The 18089-nt window shown below is 38.8% G+C and overlaps 1 protein-coding gene across 4 annotated transcripts in view; it reads left to right on the forward strand.

Moving 5' to 3' along the window:
• Window positions 1–18089, forward strand: part of TNS3 (tensin 3) — a 225407-nt gene that overhangs the window by 162755 nt on the left and 44563 nt on the right. The gene's annotated exons all lie outside the window — the stretch shown is intronic.

The raw sequence follows: 18089 nt of genomic DNA on the forward strand, positions 1-18089 counted from the left end.
CCACTTACTTAGTGCTTATGATTAGACTGACTGACTGGGAGACTTTTGTTTAAGAAAAATACAAAAGTATACGATTGAGAAGAATGATACATGTGTCTATATACTATATTCGAGAACACAAGTGAAATCAAGTCCTTATGCATATCAGACAGCATAATTTTCTGCTTTCTTGTAAGTTATTTTTGCTGTAAACTGTATATCATATATCTTGAATGCATCTAATTCTTAAAGTACTGAATTGAAGGGCACTGTCTTCATTGAAGCCTGTCAGAATACTGTATAAAACGGTACTCTGTTAGCCCTAGAATTTTCTTTCCTGGTGAAAGCAATGTTAGGAACAGCCAGTTTAGCTCTGTTAAGTCTCTCTTCCTTTTGTCACCTGTGTCCTGATGGTTCTTTCTCACCATTAGTTTCTTCAAGACATCCTGCCTGCATCAGCTAGAGGTAGCAGAATTACTTTTCAGAGTTGTGTTCTCTTTCAGAAGTTAGATAATTTAGTCTTTTTTAGTCTGTATTGGGAATGCAGTTCTTTCTTATAAGCCCTGCTGTTAACAGGACTTGCTTGCTGTAATTGCTCAATTGTTTCCTTTCTTTACATGGCTTGCAAGTAATACAGGACTTGTGTTTATTCTGAAATATCTTTTGAAAGATACTTTGTTTCTTGAGACCAACTCGAACAGTCTACAAGTTGGCTTGCTTTATAATGCCCAGATACAGCTCTTACGGTAACAAAACAGCCATTGTATATGTCATGGAAGAATCCTACACATCAGTGAAGGAACAAAAACACTATTTGTGGACCATTTTAAAGCTTATAAAGGATCTATTCTTTCAGCTGGAATACAGCTAATTGACGTTCCTTTGGATACAGAAGCAACAAACAAAACCATAGCGAGCTCCTTGCCAGAGTACTGAACTCTGGCTGACCATCCCTTCCATGTTCAGAGTCTTTCTGCCTTCTACCTCTCAGACTGAATATGAGAATCTGCCTCTTTCTCAGCTTTGACCGAACCTTAAAAACAGCTTTGCAGAAAATCTGAACTCACCAAAGGCACCACCTTGCAGCAGAAGTCATGGATCTGTAGAACAAAGGAAGATTATTTATAATTCTTTTCCCATATAATCACAAAGAGCAGATATGACATCATGTTTTTCCATATTCTCTAAACAACCTAAATATATATGCATTGTTGATGCAGTACATATGGTGGAGTGATAGCAGTGTTGCTTGTATGAGGAATCTCAAAGCCTTCAAGTTTGTATAAGGCTCTGCCTTTTCATACTTGTCATGGAGCTTAGCGCAGATATCATACTCAAAGCTGGTTCTACAGATACAAACTGCATCTTTTCTAAAAGTTGTCAGAAGGTCTTATTTTCTCCTCATTCTGTCATAGAGTTCTTCAAGATCAGGTACTAATTTATTTCCATGGTTTTACAAACACAGATCATATTTTTATCTAACAGTCACAATGATAATCTAAATTCCACTGTTGTTAACTAACATAAACTTTTTCTATTACATCATCCAATACAGTGATGGTTACACGTGAACCTTTTGGAAGGTAAAATAGCAATCTAATATACCTATCCTTGTTACTGTTGAAGTCTTAAGTTGATTGTAATTGTATACTGTTATCCCACAATTGTCATTTCTTCCTGTTAGTGAGTTGCAAGAGAAATGAAACATCCTCTTTAATTTTCTGATAAAAAAGAGTTCTGAATTGAAAACTTCTGCTGAGTGTTACCAGGGTTAACAGCATAAGAGGATAAGATTGATGATAATTTCTTAGGAGAAAAAATCACAGTTCAGTCACCCCAGTGCACAGTCATCCAAGGCTTTTGAGACAGTGGTCCACCAGTGGCAGGAAAGTAAAACAAGCTGTCATTCCATACACTTTGCATTTTAGCAGATCCTCATTTAATCCAAAATTTTTATTCCTTTTTGTGGGAAAGTGATGGCTAACCTGTTTGGATGCATTTGAAAATTTCAGTCAAAATCCTCAGTTACTTATTTTGGGAAAAATAATTCAAAATTACCATTCTGCTATCTGAAGTCAGAGCTGACCTCTCTTAAATTATCTCAAGGCAGTTTAAAAGTTGAATGGCTTTAGAAAAGCATATTCCTCTAAAGAGAGCCAAAGAAACTGAACTCATGCCAGCCTTAAACAGCAGCAAAAAGCTAGGAACTGTAAAATTCACGAAGTGAAACATAAAATACCTTTTGATGCATCCTTTAATTGCTTTCATCAGCAATTAATGTCCTTATTGACAAGACCCATTCAGAAATTTCTCCACTTCCATCTCACTATTCACATTAATCCATTACTATGGCTCACAGGTTGCATGTGGCCCAGAACCGCTAAGTCATGTGGCCTACTCCCTGGTGTAGTGTCAACTTACAGATGAAAAATGACTCACAGATTTAGCAATTTTGGCAGATTTGAATGTTCATTTAAGCCACTTAAATGTGTATCTCTTCAAGGAGAAAAATCAACTTGTCTGTGCTATATTTCAAAGATTTACAGAATTCAAAATCATATTTAAATTATTGGAAACTAAGATTAATGCAAATCATTTTATGCATGTTAACACATTGCCTAAACACACTCCTCTTTAGTGAAAAATATTCAGTTGTGCTTTCCATTTTGATTCAGGAATTTGAAGATAAGTTATTGTCAAAAGTATTGTCAAAAATCTTTTTTGTTTGTTTGTTTATTTGCATTTCAGTTGACATAAATAAATTACCTGTATATTTTCAAATGTTTTAAGTTGCTATTAGATATTCAATTGAAAGAAAAATACGATCACATCTCTCTACTAGAAAAAGTATCCCTTTCTTCATAGCCACACCTTATGCATTTCATTTCTTTTTAGCAGTACATAAAGATAATATATGCAAATTTATAATTGTGCGTTGGATGAGAAACAGATTGGATGTAAATGAGAAGGAGTAAAGTTCATAGGTTCATAGGTTCATAGGTACATTAGGTTGGAAAGGACCTACAAGATCTAGTCCAACCATCCTCCTAACACCATCCCTACCCACATCCCTACCTTCTTGGCCACCTGGGCACACTACCGGCTCATGTTAAGCCGAGCATCAACCAACACCCCCAGGTCCTTTTGCTCTATACATTTGTCAAGCCATTCTGCCCCAAGCCTATAGCATTGCATGGGGTTATTGTGGCCAAAGTGCAGGACCCAGCACTTGGCCTTATTGAACCTCATCCCATTGAGCTCAGCCCAGCTATTCAGCCTATCCAGATCCCTCTGTAGGGCCTCCCTACCCTCAGGCAGTTTGACACATCCTCCCAACTTGGTGTCATCTGCAAACTGAGGGTACACTCAATTCCCTCGTCAAGGTCATCAATAAAGATATTAAACAAGATGGGCCCCAATACGGACCCCTGGGGGACACCACTCATAACAGGACACCAGCTGGACTTAACTCCATTAAGCACTACCCGCTGGGCACGGCCCTCTAGCCAGTTCTCCACTCAGAGAAGAGTGAACCTGTCCACACCACGGGCTGCCAGTTTCCTCAGGAGAATACTGTGGGAGACCGTGTCAAAGGCCTTGCTGAAGTCCAGGTAGACTACATCAACAGCCTTTCCCTCATCTACCAGTCTGGTCACCCAGTCATAGAAGGAGATGAGGTTGGACAAGCACGACCTGCCCTTTGTGAACCCGTGCTGGCTGGGTCTGGTCCCCTGGTTGCCATGGACGTGTCATGTGATCTCCCTCAAGAACATCTTCTCCATAACTTTCCCTGATACCGAGGTCAGGCTGACAGGCCTGTAGTTCCCCAGGTCTTCCTTACGGCCTTTCTTGTAGATGGGAGTCACGTCGGCAAGCCTCCAATGTTGTGGGACCTCTCCAGATAACCAGGAATGCTGATAGATGGCAGAAAGTGGCTCAGCAATGACCTCTGCCAGCTCCCTCAGCACCATTGGGTGGATCCCATCTGGTCCCATGGACTTGTGGCAGTTCAGATGGATGAGTAGATCTCTGACTGTCTCTGCTTGGATCACAGGGGGTGTATTATGCGCTCCGTCCCGGACTTCCAGGTCAGGGCAAGTACCCTGTGGATAACTGCTCTGTCAAAGACAGATGTGAAGAAGGCATTGAGAACCTCAGCCTTTTCCTAATCCTCTGCGGTTACATTCCCTGCCTCATCAAGTAAAGGAGAGAAGTTTTCCTTAGTTTTTCTCTTGCTGTTAATATATTTGTAAAAGGATTTCCTGTTCTCCTTTACTGCAGTAGCCAGTCTTAAGTTCAAGCTGGGCTTTAGCATTTCTAACTTTCTGCCTGCAAATCTTGGCCAGTTCTCTGTAGTCTCCCCAAGTAGCCTGTCCCATCTTCCAGAGGACATAGACTCTTCTTTTCTCTCAGAGTCTCAACAAAAGTTCCCGGTTCATCCACACTGGTCTTCCCCTCCAGCTCAACTTGCTTGACTCCGGGACAGCCTGCTCCTGTGCCTGTTAGATTTCCATCTTGAGGAGCATCCAGGCTTCCTGGACCTCTTTACCCCTCAGGAGTGAGTCTCAAGGGACCCTTGCAACAAGTGTCCTGAACAGGTCAAAGTCTGCCCTCCGGAAGTCCAAGGTAGTAGTTTTGCTAGTCACCCTCTTGACATCCCCAAGAATAGCAAACTCCACCATTTCATGGTCACAAAGTTGGGCAGCTGGTGCTGAGAAACATGGTGAAGGTACATTAAGAAAAGCTAGTACAATAAATAAACTCTTTCTCTCCCTCAAGAAAGGCAGGAACTCTAAATGTGCCATAAATAAAATTAAGTGAATCATACTCTACCTGTAGTGTTTAAGGAAAACAATGAGAAGGCAGTCCAAGTGTTTCAATAACACTGCTTGTTTGTACTCACTGTTTTTGTTGGATTTAATCAAGTCCCTATGAAAGTGGAGTGAATGATCATTCATATGTCTTTAATTGTTGGAACCACACTGAGTTTTCATTTATTTGCATTTTACCCATGCAAATATAGAAGTCTAATTATCTATTGATATGATATGAAATGATAGACAAGTTTGTACTGTATTCATTAAAACAACTGAATAAATGGTAATAATGAAAGGTTGTTCCAGGAACCTGTCTGTGCAGAGTGCAGTGTATAGTTGTAGCTCTAGTTTCTTAAGATGAGATGCCTAAGAAGATGGATTTATTCTGTGCTTGATTACAGCAAAAGATTATCCAAAAGCGATGAAAATATTTATTGTTCTGCAAAATCCTAAGGATGTTTTAAAGATGGTTTGAGTTTATACATCAGTTGTGGATCTTTTTTAATTTCTTTTTTTTTTCTTTTTTTTCTTTCTTTTTTCAGTGTTGCTGTTTTGCTACTTTCATCTCTGTTCAAAAGAGTGAACAATTATTACCTTTCATTCTATTTTTTTGAAGGGTGCCTACTAGGTGAAAATTTCTATAAACTGATTTTATGTCCAAAAGGGAATTGATTCACTCAGAGTTAAATAAAACCACCTCCTAGTAGGACATGCATAAACTTTGCTTTGTGATTAAACTTGATGTCTTCATAACTAAGAGAGACTCTATCCTGCACTCATTCTTTAAACTTTTAACAAGTTCAAGTTCCAAATACTCTGAAACTGCAAAGTATAATTTCAATGAAAAGTTCCTGCTGTACCGAGACTTATTTATTTTTCTTACTATTTATTTCAATGTCTGAAGTATAGCCTAGTGATTAACAAACTGCCTGTTCAACTGATAAAAATATTTTCGCAATTTATTTCTAATGTATAATGTTTGAAAAAGAAGGCAAAGTTTAGGAAAACATTACAAAACAGAACAGGAAATGATGAGTATTTTCAAAATATGTCCTTTACTATGCAAAATTTGTTTTAGAGATTTCATTCTAGTCTAAAATGTTCTTTGTCAAGGATCACAGCATATCACCAGTGTTGTTTGTATCGGTGCTAAGCACCAGAGATAGCTTCCAAAATAGATGCACGAAGGCTTGTACATACTTGTATGTGAAAGAACTGTTTTCAGAAGTCATTTGGTAAAGCTTGGAATATTTTGGAAATTATAGGTTGCATTATGCTTGAGAAGAAAAGCAGTTCAGAAAAGGCCCATGGATAGGTAAAAAACAAATAAACAAACAACAACAAACTATGTATCAGTGTAGTGCTGTGAATGTCCTGGTTCTGACACCTTAGAATCTGCCCTGTGCTGTTGGTTGTAAATTCAGTGGCAACAAAATTGCAACCAGCAAGGTAAATACTGTGTCTTGAATGCAGTGATAGTTTTGTTGCAATGAACACTGAGGTCTTTCACAGTGGTGCTCTTGTAACTCTGGTATTTACAAATGTGATGATATTCTGCATTTTACACCCACTGGATCTAAATCTTAGCATTTTTCTAAGTAGCATATAGAAAAGTAGGAGCTCTTCCCATGCAAATCTAATAACCAGTGTGAGTACTCATGTGTCATATGAACAGTGCAAGAGAGGTCTCCCTCTTCAGCATGATTATAATCAGGACTTGAACCATGCTTTCCTGTACAAGTATGAAAACTGACACTTTTGAGCCAGATTTCTCTCTCTGGCATAATTCTCACAGCTTGATATTTAATACAATTTATAGTAACAGTAGAGCAGGCTTCTTAAAGGGAGAAAAATTGCATTCAAATGTGTGGCCTGATTTAGAGGAGATCTTCTGAATAAATAGAATAGAGAACAGTGGACTAAGTAATAAATAAGCATATAAAGCCTGTAAGTGTGAATCTTTTCTAAAAAATACTCCTTTGGTCTGGAATTGCTAGCTAACTTTCTACACTTGGATAAAACCCCCATCTGCAGTGCACCCAGCCCTGAGCAAATGAACCTCTTTTTCCAAAACTTTTGTTTCCCTTCTGTTATGTGGTGAATCCAGGCTTGTGCCTGGGGCAGCAGCAATATGTCTGGAAGTTTAACCATGCACTGTTCAGCTTTGATTCTTCTTGTAGCCCTACCACTAAAGCTTTTTTTGTTTGTTTGTTTGGTTGGTTGGTTTTCATTATCTGGCATTTCTTTATTTTATATTTGCTGTCCAAGATAACTGACCATTCTTGGGTTCTGCATCTGTGAGCTGAAAAGATTACAGCATTTCCAAGGTGCTAAACAAACGTGTTTGTTATCTATCTTCACTTGTATATATGAAGCTCACCACTCCTAACTTGAAGATTATAAGAAAGACAGTAATTCTGAAGTTGTAAATGTCAATGAAAAGTTTATGGAATCAGATTACTGCACAGGAAAAAATGCATTTATGTAAGCCTCTGCAGTACTGTAGTTCTGCTCATTTTCAGAGCAGATATACCTCATGCTTTAAACTTAAATATATCCTATTATGTTGGTGAGTTCAGTGGCTGCTGTTGCTGTTCTTGTGTTGTTTTTTTTCTTTGTTCTCTAATAACCAGTGACTGGCTTGCTGACTATTGGACAAAATAAAGACTTTTGAAGCATTCAGTTTTAGAGTTTGGTTTCTGTTTTTCCTTTTCAGTGGAAAGAAAGTTGTGCTTCACAACAGTCTTGTAAATAACTATGACCAATAACTGTATATGTATGTGTTCTTGAAAGTATATTTGTATAATATCACACATATATAAGGGAGATAAAAAAAGGAAGTACCTTAAAAATAGGTTTTGCTTTTCTAGTGTGAGATAAACTGTAGGCAGAAATTGATCATAAGTTTAACAGAAATGCAAGATTGGATGAGCAGGCAGTCTAGCTTATGTGGATTGTTATTACGTACATGTACCTGTTATGCTAGATAGCAGTTCACATGGGAGTATACATTTTTAAGATGTACTGGTATTCTTAGTTTGAAAACTGAAACTGAGAAACATCCATGGGAACAACTACTTCTTTCCTTGCTGTGGTTACATGAAGCTTTTTTAACTTTGGCAGGGTGAGGCCTCCTGTGATGTCACTCAGTGACAGTGATGTGCTAGAGTAATCTATATAATCTGAGAGACAGCTGCAGAAGTACTACAGCTGTGAGCACACCTTTTCAGAATGATTGAACTCTTCAAATAATCATTTGTCTAGGTACCTGTGAAGGTCTGGCCTACTGCATTCACAAGTGCAATGTGTTTTATAATATCAGAATTACAGAGCTGGTAGCATTGGAAAAGGAAGTAATTACATGTTCAGTCTTGCTTAGGTGTTTACAGTCCAAAGGCTATATTTATTGCTTTGTTTTTAAGATGTTTTCCTATTTTTATTCTTGTTGTGTTTCTTCTCTCTTTCTTTCTTCTTTTAGAAGAGGGGAAAGGTAAATTATTCTGTATTTTTCTCTGCCTGAGTTAAGTAGGTTATTTCATAAAGCCATTCATATTCAGATATTTATCACAAAATCTGACATGCATTGTGACGAAATTGGCTGACACATTTCTTTCAGTTGTGAGAGTACCAGGATTTGCTGAATACGTGACAGAGGGCTGCCCTTCTGCAGGGTTTGCTGTTGAAGAAAGGTATCTTGCTGGGACACAAGGACTGCTAGACCCCGATGGACCCACCTGTCTCAGTGGGGCTAGTAATTTAGCAAGATTGAGAGAGCTAGGATCAGTGTGGGAACAGGATACCGTTAGGAACACTGAAATTAAGCCAAGGGAAGGTAGAGCACTGCCAGAGAATGGCAAGGCTAATGAGAGCATCTATGCCTCTCCGAGAAGCACTGAGGGTTTAGAAGCACATCTGAAATGCTTGTATACCAGTGCATACAGTATGAGAAACAAATGAGGTGAGCTTTGGTCCTTTCATAGAGTTATGATATCATCGGTGTTAGTGAGACTTGGTAAAATGAGTCCTGTGACTATAGTGTTGGAGTGAAGTTGGAGAACTGAGCTAAAAAGGGGAGATTTACTATGGATATAAAGAAATAGTTTTTTACAGTGAGGTCAGTGAAGCACTGGAATGGCTTGCCCAGAGAAGCAGTGAATGCCTCATTCTTGGAGCTATTCAAGTTCAGGCTGAACCAAGGTCTAGCAGTCTGATCTAGCTGTTGATATCCCTGTTCACTGCAGGGGAATTTTACTAGATGACCTTTTAAGTCCAGTTTCAATGGTCCTGTGAAGTTGACCATCAATGAGATAAAAAAGTTCATGATGCTCTGGGTCACTTGGCACAGCAGTAAAGCTCAAGGGGTTCCAGTGAGTGGGGCTACATTTGGCTGGCAGACAGTCACTAGAGGTTTTCCCCAGGGTTCAGTTCTAGTCCTGTTCAACATTTTTTCAATTATCTGGATGCAGGACTGGAAAGCATCCTTAGCAAGACTGATGGTGACATTAAATTTGGAGGTACTGTTGATTCACTGGAGAGATAAGAAGCCTTGCAGAACGAGGAACCAAGATAAATTGGATCACTGAGCAGTTATTAGTGACATGAAGTTCAACTTAGTAAAATGCCAAGTGGGAGATTCGTGGTTGCAGAACGACTCAACAGAAATGGACCTGGTGATGCTGATGACAAAAGGCTTAACACAAGCCAGCAGTGTGCCTTAGAAGCCAAGGGGTTAAACTGCATCTTGGTGTGCATTAAACTCAGCGTAGCCAGCCAGTTAAACGATGTGATTTTCCTATTGTAATTAGCATTGGCACTCCATCACCTTGAATATTGTATAGAATATTCAAAAATGAAGTTAAGTCCTATGAAAGCATTCAGAAGAGAACAGCAAAGCAGGTAACAGTGCTGGAAGGCATGTTCTATAAGAAGAGGCTGAGGACACTTGGGTTGTCTGGAGAAAAGGAGGCTGAAAGGTGACCTTGCTCTCTGTCCCTCTCCAGGGAGGAAAAATGGTCTCTTCAGCCAAACAAAGACAGGACCTGTGGAATGGCACAAAGCTACAGAGGTTCATACTAGGTATTAGGAAGCACTTATTTATTGTGAGGGTGGTCAAACTTTGGAACAGGCTCCCAGGCAAGGTGGTTGATGCCCCTGTCAGTCTTGAAGGGGCATTTGGATTCTGGTCTTAATAGCATGCTTTAAATTTGGGTTAACCCTATGGTGGTCAGGAAGTTGGACCTGATGATCGTTGTAGGTCCTTTTTGAGTGAACTATTCTATTCTGGTCTCTATATGCTTGTGAGTTAAGGTGATAGTATTTATGGTCTTCTCAGGAAAGAGAAATATATTTTCTTGCCATTTAAGAATTTATTCCTGAAATATCTAATATGACTATAGAAGGAAAATCACTTGTTATTTAAAGCTCTACTTCTTCCTTCAGCACTTCCCCAGTCCTTACTGCCTCAAATGTACTCACAATTCTGTTTTTTTTGCATACATATTCACTATATATGCAAATCTATTTTTTGTATGTATTATGAAAAGGACTGTTTTTCACTAACTGAGCCTTCCCATATTGTCTTGACAATTCTTACCTTACTGTCAGTGTTCTGTTCTATTTCTGCAAATGTAGATGGCCAAAGAAGAAAAAGCTTCTAAGACATGTAAATCAGAAAGGAAATTGAACATTCAAATATTTCTTGTGAATACAATGCTTGTTACGCATTATTGAGAATGCTTTCTGTTGAAAGCAATTTTTTGCTAATGTTCATTGTTATAGGAGTTTGAAGCGTGTGTTTATCTGCATTTGTTTCTTTCAGGAACAATAAAAAAAGTGCAGTTGTATAATAAATTACTCAAAATAATTAATGGCACTTGTGGATTACATGTGGCTACATTAATACCCTGTTCTGCCTCTGTGTCAGAGACTGTCCCTCATTTTTTACCTGATTAGTCCAGTGTCTGTCACAATCTGTCGTCGCTCTTTATTTGTTCTGGGTGTTACCATTATGAAACTGTTTAATAGAAATAGCTGGTATTATAACTATATATATTATAACTAGTATTATAAATAACAAGTATTTTGGTTAAGTATACCTTTTGGTCTGTGACAGAAAGCAAGATTATATTTAATTTGCTAGTATTCATCTCTAGTATTCATCTCTGTAATTAAGCCAATGTGTATTTCAGAGTTATCAAAATGGCGTAGTGTGCATGTTTGCAAGTAGATTGCTTTTCAAAATTTGAAAGAAATTGAGTAATTTGTTACAGGAAAGCTTTAAATTGTTCTGTTTGTTTTTGTCCATATCAAGTCATTTCCCATACTCATCCTTTCAGAAAATCTGGTGCTCTGGGACAATCTGAACAGGAAGTGTGCTGCCTATCATAGCACTGCAGTGTTTCCACTCATTTTCTTGACCAGTAAATAAAACCTGCTCTGAATAATGTTGAGGGTAACACTGAATGCAATGCCATAGGATTACATAAGGTATTTTATCAGAGAAGGATTGGGAAGTGAGTCAAACTTAATTCAGAACTTGGATACTAAATTTATCAGTGTTGATCTAGCTTGGCATTATACAGCAGCTGAAATTTGGTCCATATTAATAATGACTTAGATTTACAATTTCAAGTTGTGTATCTCTCTGAAAGAAACAAATCTGGGAGGTCAGATTAAGTGGTACAGAGAATTAGGTTTCTGTTTAATAATAAATGAACAAACAAATCCCATATGCTTTGTGTGCTGAGTCAGTGGAAAAAAAAGAGCTGTGAGCATTGTGTGTTGACTGACAGAAATGAATTGGGAAGTGTTTCGGGAGCAGTGCTATGTGTGCTAAAGAAAACTGTGAGCAAAAAACTGGGGGAGGGGAAAGAGAGGTTTAAAAAAAAGTCTAATTTGAATGAGGTGGAGTTACTAGAGCACAAATAGCCCAAATCGGCAGTCTGGCTGGAACAGTGTGCAGCAGCGCTAGCCCAAACTGTCAATTTTCTGTCTGGACGAAGTGAACTCTGTCTTCAATGGCTGACTTTGTTTAGAGGGAGTCTGGTTTTCTTTCAGTGCAGACACTGGAATCCTCTTTGTCATGAAGTTTTAACACACTGAGTAGAGCAATTGGTATTTTAATGTGAAGAATGGTTTTTCACAAGCCTCCCTGTGGTGGAGTAAGTCGCCTGGCTGCTGAGCTTCTCTGAGCTTCAGAAAGAATGCAGTTCAGTCATCTCAACGAGAGGAAGCTTTTTTTTTTTTCTGTTCTGAGTAAAGTTTTTTCACAGCCTATGCTTCACGAGGGAATTTCTATCGTGATGGCATCCATAGGTATGTTCTTGATTTCCTGCTCTCCTCCTTTCTTTGTTCGCTTTCCTTAATTGGAAGACATTTTCTGGGGCTTCCGTGTTTTCCTGGCAAGTTCTCATCACTGCGCAATAGAGAGTGAAATGCAGTCTCCTCTATGTGGGGGGAAGGCAGGGGTTAAAAAACAAAAACAAACCACTTTGAGAATTCACTGAGAGAGGTCTATCTGCAGTGCAATATGCATGAGCTTCCTGAGCTCGCTTGTGTAACTGCAGGACAAGGAGGTGTTTCTATGTTGTATATTTGTATACTGGTAACAAACTGAAGAAAAAAGGAAAAAACATAGGCCCTATGTGTTAAGTAGCAACATTTTGAGCTCACAAAGAAATTGCAAAGCATTACAGACACAGAGTTTTGTCACTATGTGCTTTTTTCTGTGATTTTTAACGGAGTAAGAGGGTATAAAGCAGGACTTGTGAGCTTCATGAAACTGGTTTTCTCTTAGGGAGGAACTTAATATCTTCTCTTTTTGAAGTGGAAGAAAAGGGGTTTGCCTAGTATACAGGTAATTGCTGACTACGTGTAAAACTGTGTCAAGACTTGTTCCTTTTGGTCCTCTGAGAATTTCCTATTTATGTTATAATGAATTAAAATTTCCTTTCAAAAGAAGAAAAATGAACAGACTTCATAAGCACAATTCTTTCCTGAATGAGGAATTTCATTCTCTTCCTCCTTTTTTGCATAATAAGATACAAACACATTATAACATCTGGGGTGCTGGATACTTTAAAGGCCGGATTCTAACAGCCTTAATGAAAAGTTTTTCCATTCAACCATTAGCTGATGCTTATATAAGGAAAATTACTGAACACTTAAAAGACAGAACAAGAAAACATGTAATAGTTTTACTTCTCAATCTTGTTACACAATAAGCAGCGACACTGAAGAGTAGCTGAACAGAAATTGTTCTGATCGGTTTAAATTCCAGTCTTAAAAGCATCCTTTAAAAAAAAAGTCAAATTTCTTGTTCTAAGACAAAAAATGTTTTAGGTATCCAACTTGAAACTAAAAAACAGCCCCTTATTTTTGGTGTTGAGGCTGGAGGTTGCTCTGTTTAGCCATTTATCAAGTGACTCCAGAATGGTGAACAAATTGAAGAGATTCACCTTTAGGCAGTATTTTAGAAGAGCAGGGCCAAAGTGAGAAATCCAGTATAAGGTCTGAATATCAGCCTGCTAGCTGGATTGAGACAATAATTCAGACTTTGTCTGACCCTCTTTTCCACCTTAGAAAGAGTAAATACTATTGTACCCTGAAGTTTAAAATTTCACTGATCAGTGTTAGTGCTTGCTTACAGGAATCTGTCCCGAACTCAGTTTCTGTTTTGTTTACTCAATACTTACTGTGCTTCGCTAGCCTCGTCCTCCAAATTGTATTTTTCAACAGAGCTGTAAGTAGATGTAAGATGTATTCTTCAGTTCAGGTAAGGCAACTGTAGCCTGTGGTTTCCACGTCTCAAGCAGATTTTATAAGTAATGAACTTAGGAGTACAAGACAAACATTTTCCTCTCTCATTTCTTGAAGGGTGCCTTGACTTCTAGGACATTCTGCTTGAAAAATAAGTATTCTTCCTTCTGAAACTGCTACAGTTTGATGCAAAGTGTCATGTTCAACAATGCGAATATCTGAAATTCCATGATGAGATACACTACTAAGAACAGAACTGGCTATCTTTGATGACAGTTAATTATTTTGCTGTAAAGAGTAGAGTAAAGTCATATTAATAATTGTTTCCTATTTTTTTAGTTGGATTTGTTTTTGTTCATCACAGAATAATATGCTGAACTTTAAGGCAGCATAGTAGTGCTCCTCATTATACATTATGGAATTACAATTATAGTAATGGCTCTCTCCTAGGTAGTGTTATCATATGTCACATTTTATGTGTGTGTGTGCCCAAGATGACTTGAAGAGATACCTCAGCAGCTCATCTGCATTCCCAAGACAACAAAGTTATGCTTAAAGTCAATAACAGACTATCTGCAAGACTTTTCAAAAGCAAGATTTTCAGGGCAGGGACTGCAAATGGAGAAAACAAGGATCTGGTAAATCATCATTTTCATAATACTTATCTCTGTGAATACAAGGTAGAGAATGAGAGCAATTCTTTGATCCTGGGGTTGCCTGGAGATATGTTCATGACTGGCCCAGCTCCAGAGGTTGCATTTGTTTGTTACTGGCAGGAGTCCCTGGGGGCCATTGAGGGAATCTAGAAGTTTCTGGAACATGAGGATGTACACTTTTGTCATTAATCTTGCTATCAGGCTAGAATGTGTGGAATTAGCATACAGATAACCTTACTCAACTTGATGAGGAGAGCTACTAAGCCAAGGATGTGTCCTCAAGAGGCCAATGGAGGATGCAAGTTTTATTCAGGCATAAGGCAAGAATTGTCTTGTAATACATTGAAAAGGCAAAAGAACCAGACCAAACAAAGAGATGTTACAAAAGGAAGGAAAAATAAATGCACGTCCATCTCTGAGGACCTAGGTTTACTAGGAAAGAACTCCAGAAGGAGGGATATCCAACAAGAGATCCCTCCTCAGAGGCAGTCAGCCCTTAAACGAGGTCTAAGGGATGGAGCCTGGCTCCACCCCTCTGGTCACACAAGGGAATTGCCTTCACTTTTGCTCCCAGGGCTGACAAGGTCTTTCCTTCAGATGCTTAGTCAGTGGTTCAGGCTATGAGTCAGCAGTCCCCATACAGCTGTTTTTACATTCCACACCTTGGTGCTTTTCTTCTACAGCCTTTTTCAGTACCATCTCCATCCTCCTGTCCATGTGGTCTGTGTTCTCAAAATCACTTGGCATCTTCATAGCTTTCCACTTGATCCCTCTCTCTTTCTGATGTTTTTGAATTGGAAGCTTAGGTTTGTATGCCAATAAGTAGCTTTACCAGTACCAAATACAGAGGGGTAATAACCTGTTCTGGTGGTCGTGTTTTTCTTAGTATTACTGTTCATTAGTTCACTGTTTGTGATGAGAGCAAACTGAAGATTCTTTTTCAGCCTTATAGTCACTGCAACTTTTCAGCAGGTCTGCTAACTTCTAGTTTGCCAAGCCTGTATTACTGCAAGGGCTTGTTCTGCCTCACCTACAGATTCTTTTTTATTTCATGTTAACTTAAATAAGTTTTCTCTTGGTCTGGTCCTCAAGTTCATTAAGAGCCCTCTTAACCATTTATTGGGTGAACTGTTCTCTTAATTTATCATCAGCTAATTTGCTGATAGGATGCTGTGTCTCATAATCTAAGTCACTGACGTTGATACCAAATTAATTAGGGCTACTCTGCTTGTTTCTGTTCATGGACTGGGCATCAGGATTTTAGTTACAGCCATGTGGACCTGGCGGTTCACCAGTTTTCAGGCTAATTGTTCAGGCTGTTTCCTCAGGTTCTGGGCAAGAATGCCTGGAGAAATGTAGTTAAAAGTTTTTATTAAGGCCAAGGCAGCACCTAGTGTTCTCCCTTCATGCACTTGGCCACTCAGTTCGAAATTAGTTTGAAATTTGTTCTTGGTGTTTGAAACACCATAAAAAATAATGGTGGGATTTGGCTAGCAACAGTTTATGGAAATTTGACCCTGAATGTGAGGTAGAATGGCTATGAAAAATTGAAATATATCTTATTTGTTGTAGTGGAAATGCTAAATAGTGGCGTGAAACTGAGTGAGTAGGAAGGCAGGGCCAACCCAGAGAAGCTCTTGTGCTAGCTATGCACATGAGTGATCAGAAGGAGTGGAGATAGAAGCCACCTCTTCCCAGACCTCATTTAAGGGTTGGGAGTGGAAACAAGAGTATCTCTCTGGAGATCTCTCCAAATCTGAGGCCTTCTGAAGGTAGGTAGCATTTTTTTTTTCCTTTTTTCTCTGCCTGTTGCTGTTGTGTTTGAGAGAATCCTGGTGTCTTGCTGCGCTGCTGTTATTGTTGCACCCTCCATTGTGTTACACAGGCTTTCTCAGTGGTGGTTGGTTGTTAAGTAGCTACACAAAAAGGAAATCTTTCCAGTTCTTAGATCTCTGTCAGATGCTGGAGGAACTTTTTTTTTTGGAGAAAACTTTTTTAGGGAAACTTTCTCAGGAAGCCAAATCGTTTTGTCATAAATTTGCTATTTCTAGGATTTCAGTCTTTACTGAAAGCCTCTGCTACCCTAGACTATGTGATTAGAGTTGTGTATTGCTTTTCACTTCATCCAGTTCAACTAGTTGTTAATGGATTTGGCACATGAGTATCTACTTCTCTTGCACTGAAACTCTCAAGCAGGCTCCTTTTTTTTTTTTATTTCTGTAAAATTGTGATTTTTTTTCAATGTAATATTTTCCATAATGTTTCCCTTGCTGAAAAACTGAATATCTTAAAAGAACCTACTCAGGGTAATTAACTCTGTACTTTACTTTCTGGTTTACTTCCCTTTTGCTTATTGTTTCTTTTCTACATCCTTCCATGTGACTTTGTGCCTTTTAGTTTTAGAGGAACTTCTTGCCAATAGAGAAACTAAATAATCATATTTCTTCCTCTCGGAAGAAAACTTACACTAAACTTTTACACTAAAACTTTCTTCTATTTCATCCTTCAAAATTTTCCTTGATAAATATTCTACTTTTTTTTCTACTGTAAATGTATGTGTCAATAATAACTTGCTTAATGAGAAATAAAAATTAATATTGTGAAAGGGAAATGGTGATCTAATGAGCCCTGGTCTCCTGAATAAAATAAAGTTGGATCAGCAGGGCCATTTGTCATAGGATCTTGTAGTTACATAGATGAGGGAAGAAAGCTTGAATGGCTCAGCACTGGTAGTGATGTACGACAGTTAGAGCCAGGCTTCAGAGGGACATAATGTTTTATGAATATTGGAGGATGTGGTATGCATATTTCAGAAGAAAGCAGAACTTGAGAAAGCTTGTTTGGTAGGACACATCCAAGGTGAATGCTGAGCAAATGGTAAATACCAAGTTTATAGAATGTGTCCATCTTTGCTGGGAAGCCAGTTCATGTTGTAACTTGTAATGGAGGGCTACCATTCATAAAAGAAGTGACTTGTATTGAGTAGAGAAGAGATTGGATAACAGCTCTTCCACTAAGTTCAATTCTGTGTTTGTAGAAGAATTTGTCAGAAAATCCTTTTAGCTTGCCTGGGCTGCACTGAGTGAAGAGGAATTGTCTTGGGCCTCATATAAGTAGGTCACTGTGAAGTTAATGGCTCCTGTTTGTTTCCATGGAAACTACAACTGATGAAAGAATCACGATAATAGTGTTTGAAATAGCACATTCCCAGCTGTGAAACACTGTTTTTTCAGCATATTCAGCATCATTAGCTATGCATTTCTGCCAGTGATGAACAAGGCCTGCATGCTGCATTTTTTTATTATTTTTTATTTTTTATTTTTTTTAAGTCTGTACCAGCAGAAGTGATCCACTGTTTCATAGCTGCTAAGATAATGTTGTTGCTAGGAAAATGTTGCCCACATCAATCTTTTGTCTGCCCAAACAGATATAAGTCAAAAAGCACCAAATTGGAACTGTTTGGTGGGTGTGGTAGGACAGTGCAGCCATGATTAGTAATGTGTTCCTTGGTCTTCAAACTGATATGGAACCTGACATTATCATGTTGCAAGAGAAAGTCTCATCTCATAGGGCTGATTTTCCAAGCCCTTCAGCAGCCTTGTTGCCCTTCTTTGGACCTGCTCCAGCACCTCAATGTCCTTTCCATAGTGAGGTGCCTGAAACTGGACGCAGTACTTGAGGTGGGGCCTCACCAGTGCCAAGTACAGGGGGAGGATTACTTCCCTAGTCCTGCTCATCACACCATTTCTGATACAGGCCAGGATGTCATTGGCCACCTGGACACGCTTCTGGCTTGTATTCAGCTGACTATCCAGCAGCACACCAAGGTCCCTTTCCAACAGGCCACTTCTCAAGCCTGTAGCATTGCCTGGGATTGTGA

This window comes from Cyrtonyx montezumae, unplaced genomic scaffold (assembly GCF_038088225.1).
Source record: "Cyrtonyx montezumae isolate F1298 unplaced genomic scaffold, pur_monq_1.0 scaffold_8, whole genome shotgun sequence".
Lineage (NCBI taxonomy): Eukaryota > Metazoa > Chordata > Aves > Galliformes > Odontophoridae > Cyrtonyx > Cyrtonyx montezumae.